We start from the raw sequence: 26,956 nt of genomic DNA, 5'->3' as shown, positions 1-26,956 counted from the left end.
TTTTTTTTTTTTTTTTAAATCAGTGAGATGGGAAAAATGATGAAATTTGTTCAAAATTCCATCCATTCTACAAAAAAGGGCAAGAGGTAAGTACCTACATGAGAATTTAAAGCCTGATTGAAAAAAAGCAGGACATTTTGATTAAAAAAAACCCACTGAAAGCAGGACAACTGTGGGACTAGCAGGACACATCGGCAAAAAGCAGGACATGCAGGACTGTTAGACACCCTGCCTGTATAAAAAAGCATCGTTTTTGAAATTTAAAATTATTTTTCAACTCCCCCTTTCAAAATTTGTTCAAACCAAATCTGGCTAATTAACATGAAAAATATTGGTGGAAGGGAGGAGGGTCTGAAGTAAAAAGTTGAGGAAATCTGACGACAAAAATTGAGAAAATTTTAGTCTCACTCCCCCTCCCCTCACTACACATCACTTCGTCACGCCTCTGACTCGAAAGGATCAAAATCTAATAAGCTTTAATTAGATACTTTAATTTTCCAGCAACCAACGACCAGAAAATTCGTCTAAAAAGGCTCGTCTAGCGTGAAAACGGTCTGCGCAATTTTACACACATACTCGTAAGTATCGTCGTCTGCATCTCACAAGATGTTTATCTCACGTAGCAATCAGCGAAAGCGATGGTATATTTGTTTTAAACGCTGCGGACAGTTCGACCGGATCAGTTTTCTATACAGCACATCACTTATACGTATGTACAACCACTTCCAATGCAGCATCGAGCCCGATCGAGCGACCAGTTAATTGAAATCAAACCACGCGACAATCCGGCCAGCCGCCTTAGGCTTGCACTCTTAATAAATGATTAATAATTTAATTTTTACAAAGAATACGTGATATCGTGAAACACCATTTATGGCACTAATGAGACGAGCACTCCATTACGAAACCTATACGTACGTACAATAATTACCATTATATTACCGGTATTATCCTATAAGATTATGATCGCATTCCCTAACCTAGTTCTCTACTGTATATGCAACTCGCAAATGCTTCTTACAATGGTACACCTTTGGCATACACACAGTTCAGACCTGTTCAGTCGGCCATAAAAACGTGTGCTCGTAGATAATATTTGGCTAAGGTAACGAGTGCGCGCGGATTGTCGAATGTGATACAGAACTTCATACGTCAAGTTGAAAAGTTCTAATTTATCGACGTAGCAGCGTATTTAATAACGTGTAATTCTCTACCATTCACAGACTGGCTATCTTCCAAAGATCTACTAGCCTATAGTCGTATACAGTCGTATAAAATGTACATATCTAGTACCTTACCTATCCACAACTAGGTATCTATATGCAAACATTGGTGCAGGAAATCCACATCTCGCCGTATGACAACTTTAACTCGTGTTCGCGCCCCCGCCTTACCCTTCTCCTATTTACTTGTAATGTGTCGTCCAACTTCGCAAAGTACGAGTACAAGCATTTTTGCAAAAGCGAAAACCAATACTGGTAACCAGCGTGATATCGCTTTCTTCGCGCCATCGTCGATATAGGGTCGTCGACGACACCCGAGACTTTACCTTGCCAGCCTCCCGTTGAGCCGTTAAGATGAGAAAATCGTTAAGAGTATAAAGTAGTAGAGAAAAAAAAGAAGATGTCGAATAACTTACGGAATAGAATTTGAATTTTTCACCGCTCTTCCGAACACAATATCCATGCCACGAATACCTGCAATGCGAGAAAATATTACATTAGTCATTGCCATACCGCTGAGATGACCAAAAAATACTGAAAAAAATTAAACAATCCGGATTTTACGAGAATTGTAGGTACTCTCGAGTATCATCCGCTTACACAAGTGTTACTCGTATTTTTATCATCTTCGTCCACAAAAATGAAAACGCATTACCGTAAAGTCCACCTTACAGGTGACTGGTGTTCCGGAACAAGGCCCATATCAAATAAACTACGTCGAATTGTCGATGGAGGAAAAAAAAACAATTGATTTTTACTTATAATGCAAGCGTTAAGTTATGGACGTAGAGTAAACGTAAAACGACGATGAGACTGCAGAGAAATTATGGGCTTATGGGTGGAATAATCTATCGCCATGTCGAACTAAAATACTAACTTGAGCAGTTGAGCTTCGTAAGATTCGAGAGATGGAGTTGAACTTCAATGGAGCTCAAATAAATTTAAAATAGGTATTGAGTTCTCAAATTTGTAAAAAAAAAAAAAAAAAAGAAAGAAACTGGAACCATTAATTATCGTAACCAAATGTGAAATGATCAAAAATAATAATGCCATAAAACGAAATAAAACACGACAAAACTTCGATTGTTATTCAAAAAAATCGAGAAATATTGCAACGACCTTTGACATCTGAAAGTTGTCCGATTTTCATATGTACTAGGCACTTCTACAGTTTTTTGATTAATTATCTTCCTTGGCCATTTTTTTCCATAATGATCATTCCACTAGGGAATTTTGGGAATTTATTGAAATAATTCAACATTTCAAGTTCAAATTTTTGGCTCCAGTGGTCATTTGTCTAATTTAATAAGGATCACTCTCATTTTGAGAGCTTAAATTTCCTCATTCACTTTCCAACACATGAATCGACTTCTTGTCACTAGAAAAGGAGATCCTGAAAATATCAGTTCAAAAAATTAAGTTCGACCAAAAGTTTCAGAATGTGCTAAATATGCATCGCATTTGCAAAGGGGCAATTTTTCGTTGAATATTTCTTCGGTAGGAGGGGGGAGGGGAGCCATAGATTGGGCGCGGAAATGACAATCATCTCAATTTTTCCAATCTTGATGATGTTATGCTCAAAGTAAACATATTCCCTATGGGAACGCCCGCGCCCCCTCGCTTGCAATTTGGAACGACCAACCAACTTATTTTATTTTTTTTCACTATTACCCTAGTTTTAGTCTGAAAGTTGAAAAATTCTTTGACTCGAATGTTCTCTTAGATGAATGGGCTGATTTTTTTGAAAGTTCCATACGTAGATGTGGCCTAACGTGGGGCATGGAACGCAGTGATTATAATTGCAATTACAGTACTCAAGTAGCTTCTTGAGTAATTGCAATTAATTACGAAAATTTGTGCCAAAAAAAGAATAAAAAGAGGTAAAGGCCATATCAAAAGTGAAGCCGGCATCAGTTGAATTTCAAAAATAATTTATGTAACACCGCAGGGGTTGTAAAAACATTTCCCATTGTTTATCTAATTTTTGAAAAATCAAAATTTATTTTTCAAAATTGAACAATGGAAAAGATTTTACAATCCCTGCTGTGTTACATAAATTTAGAAATTTCATTTCTAAAAAGAGGCAAATACAGTAATGGCAAAAAGAAATGAGTTCTTTTCATAAAACGTTATAAAAAAGCAAAATGAAACGAAAACGAAATGAAAACGAAACGAAATATGGAACAAGATAATAACGTTATGAGGAAAACAAAACGTTTTAAAAATAGCGTTTTGAAAACGAATTTTCCTGGATATTTTGCGAGCAGAACGTATTGTCCCCCCTTTTTTCGTTTTTATTTCGTTTTACCTACTTTATCGTTTCACCATTTTTCGTTGTGTTTCACCTTTTTTTTTGGTTTTTCATAGTAGTAAAAGTCCCTTAATGTTAAAACATTTGTCCCAGCCCAATTTAATAACATTAAGCGACTTATAACACAAACTGATGCCAGAAATTTTCACATGATCAATTTTATACTAAATAAGTAGTCATTGAACTAAAATTTTGCAAAAATTGTGAAAAAAAGTTTTGAAAATAGGTTAAAACTTCAAAAAGTTATGAAAAAGTATTAAAAACGATGTCAATCACAAAAAAAGTCTGAAATTTCAGAAAAATTAGGCAAAAACTGGGTGAAAAAGTGTTAAAAACATATAAAAACTATATCAAAATGCGAAAAAACGCATTAAAATCAGTTAAAAGTTATAACACTATCCGATGCTTCAATTACAACAACCAATGGAATTTCAATGTACTTAATGAAATGTAAAAGATCGGGACCGAATGATTTTAATAACAAAGCGATTTATAACATTAGAGCCTGTGCAATTTATTTTGGCGGGTGTGCGTGTGCAACTTTGTAACTCATAAGCGGAAACATACGAGAGCCCCGAGTTAGCAGCCAAAAATGCCAACACGTGCTTCTCATTGGTTCCCGCATACGCGATTTTGAACGCTCAGCCGCCGAAATAAATTGCACGGACTCTAACTGTTATAATAATAAGCAACTTTTACTATTATAAATCCCATTTTGCTTGTAAGATGCAATGATGACTTCATAGAAGATGTTTTATAGCTGTATTTTTAAAGCCACCACAGCCATTTCAAAAATTTCTTCAGCCACCGCAGCCACCACTGAATAATCTGCTCGGCTAAGCCAGCTTAACTCACTCAAATGGCAAATTTCAGGGCGATTTTTCACAAATTTTGCTTTTTTCAAGAGGCAGAGGCAAAACTTTTCATTATTGCCACGCAGTACTGAAATTGTCTCTCTTCTCAGCTCAAAAAAGAATTATTAAGTAGGTATTTTAAGAAGTTGAATTTAATTTTGCATACAAATTGGCATTTTGGAGTAATTTTATAATTTACGAAAAATTACTGCATAATTTCAGTTTTTATCTGGCTGAGCTGCTGCTGAGTAACATTTTTGCAGCCGCCAAAAACTTTGGCTGATCATCTCTACCGCCAGCCACGGTGCTGTGCTTACCATAGTCACCACCAATCATGTCGTCATTGACGCAGGGCTCTACCAAAAAGCCTTGTTATATGTAGTAGCCAAAATTTTGAATATTCCTGCTTTTGTCAAAATTATCCTAATCTTGTTATGTTGTGGAGGGAGAAATTGACGGAAAATTTCAAAAACTACCATATATAAATGGAAAAGTAAAATTTGCAGTTTTTGATTCTCAAAATTCCGCGTATGGGTTCAACTTGAATGTCGAAATCTTCAGATGGGATTTTATATTCAGAGACTTCTGGTTGTACGAATTCAGCTTCATGATCGAAAGGCTCGAAGCAGTAGGGAATATGATTATTGGAAACAGCATCAGACTGTTCGCTATTTCTCCCAGTATAGGTGACAGATAAAAATATTTTTCTCCCACTTAAGTGGGAGAAAGCTGTGTATTTTTCTCCCACTACAATGTTTCTTGCCAAAATTGTCTGCAAAGTTTTGTTTTTTCCTAAATTGTCAAAAAAATCTAGTTCATGTCAAAATTGTAACGAAGTTACTTCTTGACAAATGGGCAAATACCTTTCTTTTAACAAGTTATCTAAAAAATTCTTGTTTTAATCAATAAAATCTTGTTGTTAGCCGAATTAATCTTTATCTGGAACGAATTTTATTTTTACTAGTAGATCACTATTTGGTACAATTTTGAGATTTTTTCAAAGTTTTTGAATTTTGGTAAGATTTGTTGAACACGTGTGTATGGTACTTTTTGGATTTAAAAAAGATTTTGTTAAAATTTTTGAAAATTGGAATTGAAGTCGTAATTTGTACTTTCCGCAATTATTACTGATTTTGAGTTTTAAAATTTTGAAAAAAATTGTGTTGAAAGGTCAGTGCTTCCCCTACACATTCCGCGTGGTACCAGAATTTTCTCCCCGCTACTCATGCATACAGAATTTTTCTCGCATACTGTCCAAGGGGGTGGGTGGGGGGCAGAAACTCCGCTCAAAAAATTTTTTAGAGGTAGGTACATTACATACATACCCAACAATAATCCATTATAATTTTCCAAATCTGGGAACAAGACCATTTCTCCTATCTTACCTGGGAATACCCTTTGCAATTCCTGTGCCATTTTTGAAAAAGAAAAGTGACCGTAAAAAATATTTTTCCCTGTAGAAATATTATTTGATTACGACTCTTGTAAAATTCACATTTTATTTCAAGGTGAAAAACATCATACTGTTTACCTACAACGTAGGAGCTGTTGCATAATATTTTCAGCACATGTCAGCAAATTTGGACTTGTTTAGCATTTATTTCATCAAGTTATTATTCAAAAAGCTCGAATTTTTGACATATTTTCCTCCTTATCAGTATAGGTATTAAGGAAAACTGCACCATGTACGAATAACTATTTAAGTAAAAATTTAATTTACTTTACTTTACTTTACTTTTTATCACTTTGTAATGAAAAACAAAATCACAAATTCATTATCACCAACTTGGATAAAAAATGCACCATCGTAAATCAGTGCTACGTTACTTTTTGCGACATTACTTCGGTTGGCATAAAATATAAATAGACCGATTGAGAGAAGGATTTTTCAGTTTGAGCAGAAGGTGTAATAGGTAAGTACTGCAAGTACATAACTGAAACAACAGAACGTGTAGAAAATTCGTTTTATTACAGTTTCTTTTTCTTCCGTTTCCTTCCGCGTCAGTCACAAGCGTACTTAGAGTGAAAATGAAACTGCAAAATTTCTTCTTCATCGGTGCAGTAGTAGTACTGATTTCTTTACAGTATATTTCAACAAAAACAGATGAAGAGGAAAGGAAAGTCAAATGTACGGCTAAAAACGGGACAGAGAGTACTAAAGGAGAGGTTGTTGATATATGTGATGGAAAGTATAACAAACTCATTAAGGACCCAATCCGGCTTATCAAGTGTCTCTGTGATGCTTGTCCAGGCGAGTTTTGTCCAGAAGGTGAAGAAGAGGAAGAAGATTAACCCGAATGCGAAAAATATAAGCTCAAGCACCATAAATGAATTGATTGGAGGAGCTCACTACGACTGTGAGCATTTCGTAGCTTAGGTATTTAACATTTCAAATGAATATTAACGAAAATGCCTAATAACATAATGATCATGCGTATAGTACTTACATCCTGTACAAATACTTACATACTTAATTAGTTGTAAGCAATATTTCATAAAAACATGCACCTTCCTACATTACCTCTACAGGGTGCCCAGAAATATCGTGAACCCCTAAGAAAGTTTTTTATTAAAAATGTAGGTTGGCAATGCGAAATTGATGCGTATGATTGGTGGAATGTTATCACCTCAGTCTAACAACCAATCATGCGCTATCATTATTATCATTCACTGTGATCAACCGGAACATTTAGCAGAACAAGTTTTTTAGGGGTTCACAATATTTCTGGGCACCCTGTAGTCTACAACATAAACCTACTACTGCGTTCGCACAGGAGGTAGGTAGGTACTGTCTACTTCTACTAGATATATAATAAAAATAAAATATTGATTTAAACATTGCAAACCAGTGAATACGTTGTTTTTTTTGCACTTTTCGGTGTATAGGCCTGTTCAGTAGAGTGAGTAAGAAAAGAAAAAAATTTCATAATTCACAGATGACCTCATAGGAACTCATTGAAGTAGAAAAAATATGTCCCAAAATTTTCAACAAAAAAAATCGAGGTACTTACTTAGTTACCGAAGTATTTGAAGAAAAGTGTAAATCACCAAAAATGGTGAATTTTGGATTTTCAAAAATTCTGCAAAAATCGACGAAAGCTGCTAAAATTTTGGTAATTAGGGTTTCAGATCGAAGGCGGATTCCTCGACAGACACCCTTTATTAGATGGGTTTCCTTTGGGCTGAGGGCAAAGGTTGAATTGAAGGTGCCTATCGCAGAAGATTCGTAATTGGATCTCCGATGGCCAGCTTACATTCAAGTAGGCAAAGATACGTAAAGAACTTGGTACATTCACAGGACACCTAATTATACGCATACCTTGGTCAATACTCAGGACTCGCCGGTCGCCTTGTAAATGCTGTATTTAAAGTGAACGTACGGATATCTGCGCGGTAATACATTATTTTACCTATGCACTTGCATTATACACTCAACGGTACACGTATTAAAAGGGCGAGTTATTTCGTAAGAGAATTAACACCTAATCAATAGACAATCAGAAATCGACCTTAACCATATAAACATACCGGTATAGGTGTTTTTTTTTTCAACAGTGTATATTATGGTCGCCATATATCACCTTATCCGCATATATTAACTCATAATGGATGCGGTACTGAAAGAACAATACTTCACTTAGATGCTTCGAGCTACCAAACCGCACGATCGCGTTCATTTTTCCATTTAACGTATCGAGCGGCTGCGCTGAGAGATACCGAGATGGAGTGAGAATATGGTAGAAGGGGACTTTTAAGCTTTTAGAAGAACTCTTCCTCTTCATCGTTAATCGATAAACGCGCTCGAAAATAGTATCTAGAATTTCGCAATTGGACGTCATTTTAGAGGAGCTCGCGTATCATTCATCAGAAAGTATACTCCTCGCTCAGCTCCGCCCTTCGCTCGATTCTCACTTCTCAGTTCTCGGTCCAATAGAGTACATTGGAAGTGTTCTAATTACAACATTAATTATTATCCCGCTGTGGTTTCTAATCTTCAAAGCTGTTCGAGTTGTATCGCTTTCAACAACAAACGCGCCATTAGCAAACCCACCTAGTCTAGGTGCTGATAAATCGCTACCTCTTATCAATACAATCTAAAACTTTTTCGCGGCTATAATTAAACCCATTCGACAACACCACCGCCGCACCGCCACCGCGATCACGTAATAATCACGTCGAAAAAGTGTACACAGATGGACACATTGTAATATGTAAAACTCATCCACGGCTTCCCTGCTTCGTCCCGTGTCCATCCAATGAGTAATTTTCGCATAGACGAAGAAAAAAATATCTCTCGCTAGTCCTACCCGCGTCCTCATCATCGTTAGATAAACTTTACGATGGTCGTTTAACCATAGGACATGATTCGTTGACCTGCCTACACAGGTACGTAAGTTTTCGTGAAATTGTGTGTAGGTCTATAGGTTTATATTATACATATCTACAGTAAATCTATGATTTGTCATAATATCCTCGTAGGCACTCGTAGCCTACACCGAATACGCAGACGTATACTCGTACACATGCCCAAGTTTCGGTAGCATTTAAAATTAAACATAACGTAGCAATATTCAATAAAAATTTACGATATGGTCGCGTAGGATTTCGGACAAATTACTTCAAATCAATCACCGTCGTCGATTTTTAATTTCTATGGTAATCGATTTTAACGCCGAACGCGGCTAGTTCGAAAAAATCCATCTCGCCAAGACCAGTTTATTTATCATTGTACGCCATAAATTACCTATAAATATAAAATTGATACGTATAAACGCGAATTTTAAATTCATCGTGGATCGTATTCGTATAGGGTACTCTGATATTTTATCTGTTGAGAGATGTAGTGAAAGCCAAAAAGCAAAAAATTACTCGTACACGGTTATATTTTAATTTTTCAATTATAATCAAGATTAATGCGCGATGTCCATATTGCTTTCAGCGCTTAATATTTTCTTCCAGAGATTTTTACAGAGTGATCTATCGTAGGATTAAGAGCTTCACATGTGTTTGTGTATGAAAGTGATGCTCGGTTTGAGTCCCCTGTCGATTGCTGAGGTGTCATTGCGGATCTGATCGGTGCTGTGGATATGTACTCGGTATTGTTAATCAGTAGGTAAATGAAAGATGGTGATCTTTGGATTGATTTTTAATGCTGTTGAGAAGCTTGGGTTAATTTTTAGAGGTGAGTTTTCCCATTTCTGTTGCTGTTCAGCTTCGTTGTATAGAATTGAAATTGTTGAAAATCAAAACAAAAAAAAATATCAGAAAGATTATTCAAATTTTTCCTAGAAGTACTTGAAAATTGTACAAAATTGTTCAAATTAGTGATGAGAGGGGGGTACAACAATTTTAAAATTCGTTTTCTGGAGCATATGTTGTTCCCCAAAACTGTTTCTGTTTTGATTTTAGCTCAACCACCCAATATTTTCGGCCTCAAAAGTCAAAATCAACTCTACAACATAATTATAGTTTCCTACTCGTTGACAGCTTTCGATTTAAAAAATTTTTTCCGTTTTTCCTCGGCACATCTTTCAAAAATCGACCATAAGAAATCGGAGAATCAGCTCAGAATTTACTTTTAAAAATCAAAATCGAAATTGAAAAATCACTCCTAAAATGAACTCTGTTCTATGGTAGTTTTTTGGATTTGTTTCAATCGAAAAAAATGAATTGTTGAAGCGTGGAAAATAATTTTGATTGTCATAGATTTTTGACCAAAAAAAAATGAATTTTAATTTTGATAAATTTTTTCAAACCGAAGCGTAGATAAATTTGAAAATTGATCGCCATTCTTTCCTATGATCTAAATCGATCCGAAAAATAGATTTCTTCTTGAAAAGGAAAACATACTTATCAGACTATTATTTGTCAAATAAAATCAAAGATGAAGTGAAACTAGAAAAAAACGATTAATAATTGCCACCATGAACCATGATCGATCACATGCATTCGAAAATCGAAATTGATCAAAAGATCTGTTTTTGAAGCGAAAATTAATTTTCCATTTTGAACACGATCAGTCTTACAAGATCGAAAATTGAGAATGAATGAATGAATCGATTTCTTGATCGAGTAATCTACTTTTGATGGATTTTTCACTTCAAACGCGAACGAACATGAATGCGTTCAATGATCGCAAATAAATCATCATGATCGATTCTTGACCGAGATGTTTAGCTGGGATTAAAATTCAAAATTTGAAAAAATTGAATTTTTTGGATTATTTTACTTTTAGACCTTAACTTTGCCCTCTCACCCTCATGGATTAAAATTTTGAGAAATTCAATTAATGTAAAAATATTAAAATCTAAACCCATTTTGTATTTCTGAAAACTTTTTTCAGTTTCTTGGTTCATTTTAGTCATTTACCTATTTTAGAAGATGTAGGAGAATATTTAGTACTTTTTGGTGGCTCGATGTTATCAATAAAACTTCCTCGAAATTCCGAAATGTAGGTACAATTGGCCTGCAAAAGCTCTGGAAATATTTTCTATACCATATTTCATTTACCAATGTATTTGAGGATCCCAATTTCGACGTTAGTGAGATTTTTCGGGACCAAATTTTCAATAAAAACGTCTCCAATGTTTCCAAATGGGCGATAGGCACCTACAACACTGGAAATTTTTGAAAGAACTAATCGCGAACGACTAGATTCATTTTTAACGAATCATTCTCCAACGAATTGATCAATTCATTAATTTACGAATCGATTCAACGAGTCACTTATACAAATCAATTCGTTCACGAACGAGTCACTAAAAATTTACTCAATTCGTTCGCGAATGATTCAACAACAATTAATCAATTCGTTCGTAGGTACGTGAATGTTTCACTAAAAAATTATTCAATTCGTTCGCGAATGATTCACCAAAAATTGATCAATTCAATCGTGCATAATTCAGTAAAAATCAAAAATTTCGTTCGTGAATGATTCACTAAAAATTGAATATTTCGTTCTCGAATGATTCACTAAAAAATTATTCGATTCGTTCACGAATGATTCACCAACAATTGATCAATTCGTTCGTAAATGATTCACTAAAAATTTATTCAATTCGTTCGCGAATGATTCACCAACAATTAATCAATTCGTTCGTGAATGATTCACTAAAAAATTATTCCATTCGTTCGCGAATGATTCACCGAAAATTGATCAATTCGATCGTGTATAATTCACTAAAAATCGAAAATTTCGTTCGCGAATGATTCACCAACAGTTGATCAATTCGTTCGTGAATGATTCACTAAAAAATTACTCAATTCGTTCGCGAATGATTCACTAAAAAATTATTCAATTCGTTCGCGAACGATTCACCAACAATCTATCAATTCGTTCGCGAATGATTCACTAAAAATTGAATATTTCGTTCGCGAATGATTCACCCAGAAATCAATCAATTTGTTCAATCACCAATCGGTTGCGAATGATTCGATTCGATTCACTTCGCTCGAAAACAGATCAATTCATACACAACAGTTTCACAAAAACTGAATCAATCGTAAATTAATTGATACGTTCGCGAATGAGTCACCCAGAAATCAATCAATTTATTTAATTAATCACTAATCATTCGTAAACGATTCGATTCGGTTGTAGGTAAAGAGATCAATTGCAACACAAATGTTTCAAAAAAAGTGAATCAATTTGTATGTAAAAGATTTTATTTGAAGAAAAGTGAGTCATATTATTTTATTTCTATTGAATCATGCACGAACGAATTGATTAATTGTTGATGAATCATTCGCGAATGAATTGAATAATTTTTTAGTGAATCATTCACAAACGAATTGATTAACTGTTGGTGAATCATTCGCGAACGAATTGAATACTTTTTTAGCGAATCGTTCGCAAACGAAATATTTAATTTTGAGTGAATCATGCACGAACGAATTGATCAATTGTTGGTGAATCATCTGCGAACGAATTGAATGTTTAACTGCGAACTCCAATTTTATTGAATCATGAAGATTCATTTGTTGGGGAGTGGGAACTGGTCAGAGGTGTTCGCAGACGATTCGCGAACAATATGTCAACGCATTATATTGAAATCTGCCTCATCTGGAAATTGATCAAGGAAAAAGTGTTTCCGAATTTCCTAAAAACCGAACTCGTGACCATGGTTTTTGGTGCAACTTTTTAAAGCAAACAAATATGTACAATGACATGTACCTGTTTCTCTGAAATTTAGAGCTCTAGATGAGCGAATGCATTTTCCAGGGTTCCCTAAATTGTCAATCGCTCATTGCCTTTAGCTTCTTTAATTTTTTAAGTTGATAATTTTCATTAAATAATTAATTTTTTCTCGTCTCTAAAAGTCAAGTGTATCAAAATTTACAAATACTTTCAAATTCAATAAAATTTGAGAACTTTTTCGAATTTGATCATTTTCCAACATCAGACGCGTTTAAGAAAAATCGAGTAAGGGGTGCATCTTACCCCTTTGAGAACACTACTTGTGCAACATTTCATTCGGGTAAGCAATGAGCACTTTCTTTAGAAATTAGGTTTTTAAAATTCTCACTGCTTCACATTTTTGAACAGCTCGACTTTTACGAGCTCGCAGCCCTCGAATTTATTTTCATATCACCCTCATATGCCCGATGAACGCTTCAGTACCTCTTACTTTGTCAGTTTACCAACCCACTGTAAGAGCATCGTCATTCGTCACGTACGATGAAAACAAGGGGGAGTTCCACCTGCTTCAGTTCGCGATCGAGTAGGTATCAGTCGATTGTTTGCATAGCTTTGAAAATATGAAACCGAGCGATGGAAATACCGCGAACAATGTAATATTATGCAGATAGAGATACCTATTGATATACCTACTCGTAGGTAGTTTGAAATTCAAAAAATTGTTTTGTTTCAACGACATGTCTATACGTAAGGTAAGTTTGAAAAAATTCACAATGAAACACGAATTGTCACGTCGACGCGGCGGCTTCCGAAGACCGAAGAGCGACATCGGAATGGTAAACACGATTGTTGCGGTAGCGCCGGCGACGACGAGAAAATTGGTGTTTGATTGCATCGATGATTACATATTGATTTTAATCTAATAAACATGCCATCTGATGTTTATATAAACGTACAAAAGGGAAAATAACGGTGAGTATTATTGTCGTAACTGATTACTTATATTATTGTATCCGCGAAGACGCGACTCGGACTCGGACAGTAGTGACCTGTGGCGGTATTACAGTAAGCTTGTTGTTTTTTCTCTCTTCTTTTTTTGCAACATGCCATCATACATATATTCGCATTTTATAATAGCGAATAGCGATGCTATTCACATTGATAATAGGTGTACATTTTGCAATTGAAATGCCGTGTGCCGTTTTACTATAGGTAGGTACGCGTATTATGTATAAATCTGATGCTGTTTGCTCTCCTAATGATATCCCGAGTGGACATTTGAATCGCCAATAAACATGTACGATTGCAGTTTTCCTTTTCCAATACATCGAATAGGCACTATTTGCATTTTAAATTGCCTAACCGCGGTCGTATACTAATAATTATTTTATATATGGTCTTTTCTTAGTGTTTTTATTTTATTTCTTTTTTCTTTTTTGTCAAACTTGGTATATTCCTTATTCGCTGAAATTATTGCTGATAATTTTTTATTCTTTAAAGTACACCTAGGTATAGGTATAGGTACCGAGGTCACTACTAACGGTATTGATCTGTTTGGTGCTACGTTATTTTTTGTCAAGTCACGATTCTTTGGTATGAGTTAGCGGTATCGTACGGATATTTAATTTCGAAGATTTTACTATTTCCCGTTTTTTGTGGTATTTATGACGCGAAAAGATTACTCTCCTCGGAGACGATCACGAGTCAATATCCAAACTACTTACGTAGGGTTTACTCTTCTCTGTCTAATGTCTGTGTGATGTGTACGGTGCTATGTGGCTACCTATGCAATTTTTTTTTCTCCATAAATTGGGTTGAAAAACTGGAGTATTCTGGTGCAGCTGTGCATCGAGTTAATGGTTTTTTTTTTAAAGAGAGAGATGAGTGGTAATTGCATTGCCAATGTGGGAGGTATTCCAACTAGCAGAACAGTTTTTGAACCGGAAAAGGTCGAAAGATGATACAGAAATACATTATTGAACCAAATTCTAGATTCTGAATTCGATTTTTGAATTTTTGGTCAATTTTTCAATTTTGACCCATTTTCTATGATGAAAATTTTTTTAATTAAATCGATCTAAAAAACAAAAATTTAATTTACTTTTTGTTATTTTTTTTCCATTTCAAAAATCAAATTTTTCCTAATTTCGGCCCATATTTAAGAAAATAAAGTAAAAAATAACAACAAAAAAATGCTGAAAATATCCATTGTAAATATATAATTATGCAAAAGTATGCACTTTTTCATTCTTTTTCTACTGGCTACACTGTCATTTTCAGCGTTATGGATATGAAGCCCAGCCGTTGTCAAAGTTGCGCTTTTTGTCAAAACATATAGTAAGAGATACTGGATTTTTCGAGTTGCCAAAAAACCGATCGTTTCTTGCTAAAAATTGTGGTTTCTTGCAAAAAAAATTCCAAACAGTCTCGTTTTTCCAAAATTTCCAATAATTTTCCGGAATTGCCAAAAATAGATAAACGTATTGGTTTTTTGATAAGAATCGTCAAAAAGTTTCATTTTCCACAAAATCACGCTTTTTTTGCTAATAAATTGCCTCAAAAGTAGATAAAAGTATTGATTTCTTGACAAAAACTGCCAAAAACATCACCTTTTTTTTGGCAAAAATTGTCAAAAATTCCTGCATTTTGCTAAAATTGTGAACATCTTGTTTTTTGCAAAACTCTGCAAAAACCCCGCTTTTTAGCGAAATTGATAAAAAATCTAACGTCCCCCTAAAATTGAGTATCAAAAAGTTTAGTTCTCGCAATGATGTCAAAAATTGCCAAAACGTCTTGCTTTTTATCAAATAGCTACAAGATGGTCCAACTTTTTTGACAAAAATTGCAAAAACCTCAGGTTTTTGCCACTAATTACCAAACAGTCTTGTTCATCACTTTTTCCCCAAAAAATTTCCAAAAAATATTGTTTTTTCGCTGAAAATTGCCAAAAGTTGCAGTTTTTTGCAGAAAAAGTTGAAGTCTTGCATTTCGTCAATTTATTGTCACTCTCACTTTTTTGCCAAAAATTTCCTGAAATTCTCCCGAAATTGCACGTTTAAAAAATCTCGTTTATTGCCAAAAATTGCTAAAAATTATTGTTTTTTTTGCCAACGTTCTCATTCTTCCAAAAGATGCGTCAAGTTGAAACATGTTGGAAATTTTCAGCAAAAATTAGACTTTTTGGTATTTTTAGGTAAAAAACCAAGATTTTTCAACAATTTGGTAAAATGTGAGAATTTATGTCAAAAAACAAGACCTTTTGGAAATTACTTGCTAAAAATGATATTTTTTTGCAATTTTTGTCGAAAAAGTGATGAAACTTTGTAACTTCATCATTGGTAAAAAAAAAACGTGACTTTTTTCTTCGAAATGTTTTTTAAAAACGAGACAATGACAATAGTTTTTTTTTTACGACTTTTGGCAACAAAGTAAGCCTTTTGATCAGTTTTTTCAAAAGAAACATGAAATATTTGAAATTTTTTGCAAACAAGCTACAACTTTTACCAAAAATTGCCACTTGTTGCGAAAAATCTCAAGAGATCTCTATTTGTTTCAAAAATTGCTCAGAAGTCATGCTTTTTTGTCAAAAGTTGCCTTTTGCAATAGTCAAAATCTTGTTTTTTTGACAGAAATTGTCGAAAATTGTCAGAAATTTTGCTTAATTACTAAAAATTTGCAAAATACGAGTAGTCTCACTTTTCTCACAAAAATTTGAAAACAGTACCATTTTTTGCCAGTAAATGTCAAAGAGAATTTTTTCAGGTTTTTTATGAAGTGTTTTAGCTTTTTCTGATTTTTTCCTGCATTAAAATGTTTTAATAAAGTGTTCTAGATTTTTTCTACTTTTTTTTTCTTGCATTAAAATGCTTGGCTCTCGTCTTTTTTGAACTTATTTAGTAAACAATGTTACCCTTTTTTTTTTTTTTGGAAAAATTAAGATACTTACAGCTATTCGTGTAAAATTACAAGAATTTTTCTATGAATAGAAAATTTTTAAAACTCGTCAATTAGGTCCAACATAAGTCACAAGTCAATTTTCAGGTGGCCAAAGTTGTTTTATATTATTTTCTTCTGAGAAAATTTTGAAATTCTGGAGAGATTTAAAATCGCGCTAGAGGCTCTAGAAAGATCAGAAATGGTAAAAAATTCAGTTTGGAGAAGTTTACATCAGGTTCAGTAATAATTTCCATCATTTTTTCTAAATAAGTATACACTTTTTTTTTTCAAGGGGTATAAATCATCCAAAATACAAAAATCAAACAATCAATTTGGGCATCTGAAATTAAGGTTATGGAGGTTTCTGACCATACTTTTTTCAAAAATTTCAGTCCCATTCAAATCGGAATCGGACAACTTGAATGCTTCTCTCACGAATAACTTTCTCACCTAATTCATTGACAACTTCGAGCTCTAATACAGACATCGATCGATCTTGGCACTTCCTTATGAAGCTGCTCACCAATGGTACTGCTGATCTCGAGACAACAACCATAAAAACAGCGATAATACGAGTACTCGTACTACACACGAAGACCTATTTAGTATCGCCTAGACGTTCGGAAACAAGTGTTAGACGCGCGCAACGAACCGATTAACCAGCTACGTAAATGGTAAATTATTTAATTATTTAGTAATTATTTAATTCATTGGAAGAGCATCGATCGTGGTCGTCTGTCTCGATATATCAATCATTGGAAATCAAACAGTATCGGTCACGTATCATCTCGAAGCACCATTTATAGACGATTGTCTCCTTTTACTTTTGATTTTGTTTTTTATGTACTTACTTCTCTCTTCTAGTATATTGGAATGAGTAAGTGTAAGTACTCGTATGAGTATTGGTTTTGCTGCGTACATGTCGAATGCAATTAATCACAATGGTCACATTCCATGTGCCTCCCAGAAAGCTACGTACAAGTTTTACGTCAGGTTTTTGCCAACGTTAACCACAGCAGAGCAACGGTGGTAGTGCAAAAGACACCATAATCGAACCGGTATTCAAATAAATCATTGTTCAATAGACACGGTGAACGGAAACGATATCGAGTGGGATTGGGATTGTATGCAAAAGTAACTCGTTCGAAGGAGAAGAAAAGTATAGAAAAAAAATATTTAGCGCAAGTAAAGTAGATATGAGTACATAGGTACCTAGTTTTTTTTTTTCATATTAACGCATAAGTTGGTACGAGTGTGCAGCACATGTGCGAAGTTGCAAAAACGTGTATCGTAACAGTTGATGGTGATGGGGGTTTCTGGATGACCCGAAATGTCAACGATCGATTAGCATACTGGGTGTCTAGGATTAGGAAGCGATTCTGTCATCAATTTTAGAGTCAGCTTTTATCAACTTTCATCCACTCTGAAACTATCCAAGTTGACTTTGGCCCATTTTCTTTTGCAACTTTGATTTTTTTCACACATACTCAAAATGGTTCGAAACTGTTTCCATTCGATTTGTAGGATCGAAAACAGGGCACACACAAAATTTCAGCCCTCTTGGTCTATTTACTAAGTGAAGTTTTGATTTTTTCCCAATTTTTGAACCAAGTTTGATTTTTTAAAAATTCATTAAAAATCAAAATCGTTCGTGAACTCAAAAATTTGATCTACTGTTTCCAAATTCGTATTCGAAAGATCAGATCACCTCAATTCAAACCTGATGGACAATTACTTCAGCTGATTTTCAAATTCCGTGATTTTATAGAATTTTTTATCGATTTTCCATTGAAAATAAAAGGTCACAAGCGTAGAAGTGATTTACGTAACTTTTCTCATAAGGATTATAAAATTAAGTACTTACTTATTGTCATACGCGAGTTCATATTCTACGTACATATATTCTATCATTTTTGGAAGGAAATTGTACTCACCTGAAACAAAGAAAAATTAAGGAGGGTTGGTTAGTTATAAAATTATTGACAGATATACAATCCTATAAAATAATAATGGTCGAAGGCCAATGTAAAAATTCTGACGAGCTCCTTGTTTAATAAAGAGCTAGAAATGAATATTCACAAAAATAAAATACATAATATTATCATAAAAATTGTAAAATTGATTGTGAAAATCACCCACAATATAAACCATTAGAAAACGACCAACATTTTAGAAAGTGTCTCATTTATTTAGGTAAAATGTTGCACACAGACTGCTTAGATTATTGAAAAATACCAAGAACTAATCGAAAATTCTCAAAATAGAATGATGATTTGTTAAAGCTGCAGAAAGTGTCATGAAATTTGTCAAATTGAACCCCCTCCCCCCGCCCAATAAATTGAAAATTAGGTACCAGAAGTTGATCATGGTATCTAGTAACGTTTTTTTTTTTTTTGATTGAAAAAAATCACTACTTTTTTCACTACCATTTTTCAACCAAATCAGGAAGTTCTCCACTCGACCCCCCTCTTTCCAACACACACATAAAAATTAACAAAGTCAAAATTTTTCACTGGAAAGTTTCCAACAAAATCAAAATTATATTAAAAAAAAAAAAAAAAAATACAAATGAATACAACTTTTTCACTACTTTTACTACCCATTTTTGAGATCACTATTTTTTCACTACTTTCACTACCTGTTAGATACCCTGTTTTGAGAACTTATATGAAATTTTGTAAGCTTTTCAAATAACTTTCTTAACTTTCCTAAACTTTGACCAGATTTTCCCAAGTCAATTTTTGATCGACTTCGACTGATTTTCATCAAGTTTTGCCAACTTTGATCAACTTGAAAATCAGCTTTTACGTATTTTTTTTCGACTTTGACCGACTTTCCTCTGCTAAAATCAGTATTTTTTCAACTTTAGTCGACATTTCTCTGATTTTTTCAACTTTCATCAACTTATACCAAATTTAATTTTGTGTCAACTTGATCAATTTTCCTCAATTTAAACAAATTTTCTTCAACTAAAATCAGTACTTCTTCAAATTTGGTTCACTTTTTAATCTTTTGTGAGCTTTCATCAACTTTCATCAACTTCAGAGTCAACTTGGTTAATTTTCCTCAACTGAAATCAATATTTTTACGCAGATCAACTAACATCCAATTTTATACACTTTTATTATCAACTTTTGGCAGGAATTTTCTTAGATTTTCCGCGACCTTGGTCAATTTTTGTAAGTTAAATTGGCATTTTGTGAGCTTTCATCAACTTTTTGCCAAATTTTCGCTGAGTTTTTCAAGTTATTTAGGGGATTTACATGTTGATGACTATGTTTTAAGAGTGTTCTTTGCTCGTTTCTCGTACGAACACCAAAAAATAACCGAAACTTAGTTTATCTATAGTAATTTCGCCAACCACGACGATGGTTTGATCACGTACAAAAATGGCAGACTTGCCGCAGCACCAGCACGCACGACGCGTACGCGACTACTCGTCTAGTCCAGGATAAAGAAAAATCGCGACGACAAAATAATATCCATTAACCAATACATCGCATCGTATCGCCTTCATCATCATCGTCGTTCCATATAAATAATCCACCATATACATTCATAATTGTCTCGCAGCATGTCTAATGTACCAGAATCAACATCGCGACGACGTTCTTATTGTGAATCGATTTTCGTGACTTGAGAGACGATGCGGCGCGTCTAGTGGACACGCATCTCGCTCTATGGCCACACAAGATGTACAGAGTACTATCCAGAGACAGACTATACAGAGTATATGCTGTACATATACTCTGCGGCTACCTTCAATCTCAACCAATGGACGATGGCCGAGCCACAGCTACGCGTATTTTTCAACATCTTTTCGGCAATGCCGACTATAAGCAAGGGGTATTGAAATTCCTTTTCTTTCGCTCATTAACGAGCACGCGCTAAAATGAATATCGCCACAGAGCCTAAAAATACTGGATGCTTTTTTCCCCGTATTTTTCTCTTCTTCGTCTTACGTATTTAATCGGCCACGCATATGAGGAAATTTACTTAGTGTACGTTGGCCTGAGATTAAAGTGTCTAAAGCCTCGACACAGGCTAAGATAAATGAGCATTACAGTAACGTTAATGACTTCTGATAGACGTTGCCCGGCTCTTAAACGCCATAAGCGATCAACAATTAACAAAAAAAAAAAAAAAAAAAATGCCCCGGACGTTTATTCGGCTAAACATCATCAATACCGTAACGTTTGATTATCATTTAAATCCCAGCATAGCATATGCCGCAGCCACCGCCGCGCCACGATCTCAAATGCACTTACTCTGGACCAAAAATTCAGAGAGAAAGCGGTTCCTACGAGACGGCTGTATTCTAGCTTTTTAACTAATGAATTCTTTAAATTATTACTTTTTCGTATAGGTACGTACTTAGATTGCGTAATACACGATGTGTATAAAGAGAAGTAGGTATATTGGCCCATGCATCTTCACAATGTGCCCATTTGCTATCATCATTAATGTAGGTGCGATATATTTTTAATGCTGTGTAGATTGATCATTCATCGAATAGTGCCACCAGCTTGTTTGATGGTATATTTGCATACAAATAAATAATCATTACCATGGTAGGTATGTCTATAAAGTGGACGTGAAGGAATTGAGTTCGTAGCATGAAGTCTTGAATTACAAGGTATGAGGTATCGGGGTACATGCTTGGAGGACATAGTTTTGCTGTAGTGATTTTTTTCACCTGCTATTTCCGCCCTCCCTCAAAAAAACATGAAAAGTTGATAAGAATTGAAAAAAGTGAATTACTTGTAAAATTGTTACCTAAGTACCCAAAACATTAATCCGAGTTCATGAGAGTTGGTCTAAATTAGTGGGGATTGATGAAATTGCTGAAAAGTTGACAAGGGAACATGATATCACCAAACGTTTAAACATGGAGATGAAATAAACAAATACCTGGCAGACTATGAGATTAATAAATTTTACTATGAGATTAGTAAATTTTACTATGTAAGTAATAAAGTTTACCTAATTCTATAGGTAAAATGTATTTTTTGGCTGAGTAAAAATCACTATTATTTTTGGATGGGATCTGGTTACTAACTATACTGAAATAGTAATTTTTATTGTTTTTTTTTCAGTGCAGAAGAAGGAAAAATCCCAGATGAATGGAATGATGCTGAAGTGGTTTTGATTCATAAAAAAGGAGATAAAGCTGATAGGTATAAAAAACTATCGTCCAATAAGCCTACTTTCCAATATGTACAAACTATTCAGTATTCACAAGGATAATTACCACAAGGCTGACAGAAAAGCTTGATGAAGCCCAACCAGATGAACAAGTAGGATTCCGTAAGGGAAGAAGCATAATTGACCATATTCATGTTATGGGCCAGATCATTAAAAAAACCAACAAATTTAGAATGTCCCTATGTTTAGCATTCATTGATTTTGAAAAAGCATTTGGCTCTTTGAAAATGGTGTCTATGATGACAGCTCTTGAAAAGATAGGAATGGATCCTGCTTACCTACATGTGATTGAGTATATCTATAGAAATGCCACAGCTTCTATTACAGTCAATGGAGAAACAGCAAAAATAAGGCTCAAAAAGGGAATAAGACAGAGAGATGCCCTTTCACCCCAATCACATTCTATAACAGCATCAGAGATATATTATGGGGAGAAGGAGGACTGGAGATCTCTGGAGAATAATTGACCCATTTGCTATATGCTGATGATGTGGTGCTGATAGCACAGGATATGGACAAACTTCAGGGAATGCTGAACTGGGTGAGAGATGCATGTCTAGAAGTAGAACTGAAAATTAATAAAGGGAAGATCAAGACTATGTTCATTGTTCAATGGGTTTCTAAATGATAAAAAATGTACCCAGCTGGAGGATGATGAAATTGAAATGGTTGATGGATTTGTGTACCTGGGCCAAGATATCCCACTTGACAATAGATTCGTCGATAAAAAAAAGCCAGCGCGAAAATTACAGTAAATTTGCCATTACAAAAAACGCTGGTGAAAAATTGGCTGCTTAAAACGGCCGTTTAAATACCTAATGCATTAAATTGTCGAATAAAAACTTAAAATCTACAAAAAATTTCTAGCCAGAGTGGGGATCAAACCCAGGACTCCCACTCGACGATCTAACTCTCTAACCATGCAGCTAAGTTGTGAATACCCATTGTGCATGTGCACTGTAGATGAATAAAAAACAGCTGATTAAAACGACTGTTTTTAATAAAGTAGCCAATTTGAGCCGGCGACTTTTCACTTGCGAGAACTGGAGATTCGGCAAATGAAAAATTCTGCCATTCGCTGGTCAAAAATGGCTGTTTAAATGACTGTTTTTATAAAAATTAGTTGTTTCTAGCCGGCGTTTTTTCTACCGCAAATTTACTGTCATTTTTGCGCACCTATTAAACAACAAATTTACAAAAATCAACTGGCATTTCAGCTTAAACGGCAAATCTCTTACCAAGTGTGACGACAATGAATAACAATTTCAGGAGAATAAAGGCATCATGGGCAGCACACTTGAGGCTGCACAGGCCCAGACCAACCCACTGAGTTACTGAGAAAATCTCGGTGGGCCACGACATATTTGGGCTGATGAGGTAAAAACTCAGGCCGCTTAAAAAACTCCTGAATGAATTTTTATGCTCAGTGTCCTGCACTTTAAAAATGGGAGAAAAAAATTTGGCTGATTAATTGAGGAGCCCAAAATCAGGGGTGCTAAGATGGGATATCTCGGTGGGCCATGTGTTCTTGGGTCTGGCTCTGAGGCTGCAAGGAATATTCAGGGAGAAGTCAATACTGATATGTCTGAGTAGGAAGGTAGCCAATCAATGCATCATCCCACTGATCCCAGTGACCTCGTATGCTAGTGAGACATGGCACATGGACATTGATGAAGAAGCTGGAAGATAGAATTGTCAAGATGCAGAGGCGAATGGAGCAATCAATGCTGGGAATAACACTGCGAGACAAATGGACAGAAAACTTGGGAGACCATGGGGATGACGGACAATATGGAGACAGCTAAGCTGAGTAAGTGACGCTGGTCTGGTCATGTTGCCAGAAGTGGGGATCAACGATGGGTGGTAAAGACTACTCAGTAGAGACCAGACAGAAAACGGGCACTGGGGAGACCAAAATCGGAGATGGGAAGCAGAGATACAGACATATTATGATGGAAAATGGTGAAGTACAGCCCAAAACCGGAGCTCATGGAAAGAAGTTGGGGAGGCTTTCATCCATCAGTGGATTGAGAAAAAGGGCTAAAAAGAAGAAGAAGAAGAAGAAGAAGAAGAAGAAGAAGACAAAACATTGATTTGACCTAAGAAGTGTCCGCCAAAGTTCACAAAATACTCATTTTAGTAGAGGAAAGTGATCAGAGTTGAAGAAAAATGTGTAAAAGCTGACTTTCAGGTACGTATGATATCGATCGGCAAAATTGGTATTTTCCTCCATACACGCCTATCGGTCTGCGAATTTTCAGTCAAACTCCCTCCCCCCTTCCCCTCTCAAAAAATCTCTATACAGTTTCATCCCTAAAATAGAGCCAAATATACATTTGCCTGCGCCCCGCATTGGCTCTCGATGACCCTGCTCTCACCTCTTCCTCACCTACAGCCTCTCAATGGCCATCTATGTGAACAATTTGGCGCTAATCGACCCATCTACAGGTAAGTGTACACAGTTCGGCGATTACATAAAGAAAACAATTCGATTACGGAAACCGCGTCATCGTTGTCTTCTTCGAAAACGCGGGCGAGCAGGCGTATTAAAAATAAACCGTAATTATAATAGAGCTTCGGGCTCGGCGCGTTAATTACTAGCTAAGCAAATGATCTGGCAAATCATCGACCAAAAAAATATATCGGACAACTTAACGCGAACGAAGGCGCAATCGTACTCGTAGTACACAGGCATAGGTATCTCTCTCATCGTGAGAATTAATTTACCAATAATATAAATTCGAATGGAGATTTAGTATGCGCCATTTTTACGCCACAATTCCCATCGAGAATTACAAAACGTCTTCGGTATCGGTACTCGAGCTCGAGTCGTCGGTAGCCCATTGGCAAATCGTCTATTATAGCCGATGATTTATCAATTTCAAAATAACAACAAAACTACGGAAGCTGGGATCGTCAAAGCGAGACCATCATAAATGGAACATTTTTTCAAGACTGTTCCTTCGATCAGGGGTCCGACATCTGACTCTAAAAAGATAACCCACTCTTCCGCTTGGTTGGTTCCTTTGAAAATGCTCCGTCTGAGACTGAGATTCGATTAGAGGAAGTCTGTTTCACATCGTTATTTTTTATTAGCTTCTTAAATTAGGATAAATTTACGACTCAAGGTGGAAATATGTTAATCTCGGCGTACGTGTATTGGGTTAAAGGTGTATAAAAATGTCACCTTATAGGAGGGTGTAGATGTACATGGTAGAATGGCTGTCGGATCGAATAGGAATTCCAACAATTTATCGGCTTTTGTTAGACTCATTCGGTTCATTCGCACGTACGTAGTACCTACGATTCAAAACATCCCTCGGTTTTTTTTCCCGCATCTTGTAAAGGTAGGCGACTGGGACTGTTCGAGTCACTGTACGAATTTCCAGCTTTAATTAAGCCAGTTCTTCTGTTATCTTCTAATAATGGTTTAGAACAAGTCAAACAATACCATTCATAAACGCGATTGAAATCTTTTAATCACGACCGAACGTGATTCCACATTGGCGAAGAAATTTGCATTTTGTACCGCGACTAGACTGAATTAAAAACATTTTCAAGAAGAAAAGAAGAAAAAAAAACACAGCAGGTTTTTTCAAGGACTGTCAAGTGCAACAAAATGTACTCGATACGTGGGCTGAAGTTACTAAACCCACCGCGTAGCTCAACGTCCACCTTCGCTATAAGGTGTAAAATATGCCAAATCTTTGTCAACATTACGAGGAACTATTTGAATGAGTTCTCTACCAATTCTAGGTACTTTGCGAAGAGCATCTCTTAAGATATGACATAATGGTCTCTCAGTCTGAGTACTTTTTATCCTATACACCCTCTCGAAGGCAACATCTTCATAAAGACAATTAGCTCAACGAAAGAAAAAAACACCAAAATACCATGGTCAACACTGACACGTGGTAATTTACACAAACCACACCTTATGCGTCATGTGGCGACTGAACGCTGAACCTTCCGAATATATAGTGGCAAATCCGACGTTGCCATTGCCTTCGTTACATTCTCTCCGGAAAGTATTAACATTGTTTAACATCTCTCTCTCTCTCTTGTCTCTTATATTCACACAGGTAAAATTAGATGCTCATCAGAACAACGTCTACATAGCTAAAAGATGCACACACCGTATCAGTACATAATTTACGATGCCACTAATCCCTACTCCCATCTCTCTGGTAATTTGGCGAAAAATCGTTTAACAGTTTCACCTGCAATGATTAAAAGCCTCACCGCGACATGGCCTTCAAAAAAACCGCAATTTTTCTCTCATTTTTATCATGTTTTTTTTTTTGGTAGATACAGTACAAAATTCTGCTATATCGTTTACATTTTATTACCTGACCTACGAGCTGCGTTTAAAGGGTACCTGTAATAGTTTAACTCAACCGTGAATATTATGTACCATGGTGTAAATATTATCAATGCGCCGCGTAAAGGTATACAGGTGGAACGTGGCCTAGGAGATGTTTACTGGACCGATTCTTTCCAGCGTGGATAAATATTTAGGTGTATGGGGAGTCGGTTGCTTGCTATATATTGCTGCCACTGGAAATACATTATGATGGAATGGTGCAGGCTGCGGAGTATAACAACTATGGAGTGTTTTAAATGCTTTGAATACTGCAGGCGCGGTAAATATTCGATGAATGGCGCAGTTGTTGATTGAAATTTAGAATAAAATCGCCGTGTGGTATGAAAATTCCATTCAGCTAACATACAATCGGAGAAAAAAAATGAGAAAAAGTTCGAATCGTAAAATTGGACAATACGCCGTTGCAGGACCAAAGATATCGAAAATTGAGATCACACATTGAGTGCTGTAGTACAATGATTCCTTAGCCCCCTCCCCCCATACGGAGGTAAATAGGTGAACATCTCCGCAAAAAATTGAACGATTTTTGTTCGTTGGAAAAACAGATTTTAATTTGAATGTTTCTGTTAAATTCTTTAAGTAATTTTTCCCCTTTTTTTTTTGGAAAGCCTCTCTTCTTCTAGAACTAAATACATGAAGGTTTTTTAAAAAATATACTTAAATATTCATGATTTATAAAAATTTTCATTTTCTGTTTTGGATTTTTGGGGGTCCAAATGTGAACTTTTTCATTTCAAAACAAATTAACCCGAGTGAAGCAAGGGCGAACAATTTTGAAAGTTTGATTTCGAGAGGCCTAAAAACAATGTTTTTTTTTTTTAGAAAGTTCATTTTGAAAAAAAAGAGGATATGGCCGAGCTAATAAAGCAAGGAGTTTATTTCTTGGCTTTTAAAATTTTAGAATTT

General features: G+C 35.4%; 1 protein-coding gene across 2 annotated transcripts in view; it reads right to left on the bottom strand.

Moving 5' to 3' along the window:
* Window positions 1-26,956, bottom strand: part of Cad99C (cadherin-99C) — a 269,753-nt gene that overhangs the window by 137,784 nt on the left and 105,013 nt on the right. For both annotated transcript variants that reach the window (XM_065347422.1, XM_065355009.1), the window contains exon 3: window positions 1,640-1,697. The gene's annotated coding sequence lies outside the window, so the exon portion shown is untranslated. The remainder of the gene's footprint in view (window positions 1-1,639; window positions 1,698-26,956) is intronic.

Source organism: Planococcus citri, chromosome 1 (assembly GCF_950023065.1).
Source record: "Planococcus citri chromosome 1, ihPlaCitr1.1, whole genome shotgun sequence".
Lineage (NCBI taxonomy): Eukaryota > Metazoa > Arthropoda > Insecta > Hemiptera > Pseudococcidae > Planococcus > Planococcus citri.
This window is presented reverse-complemented; position numbering and strand designations above follow the sequence as displayed.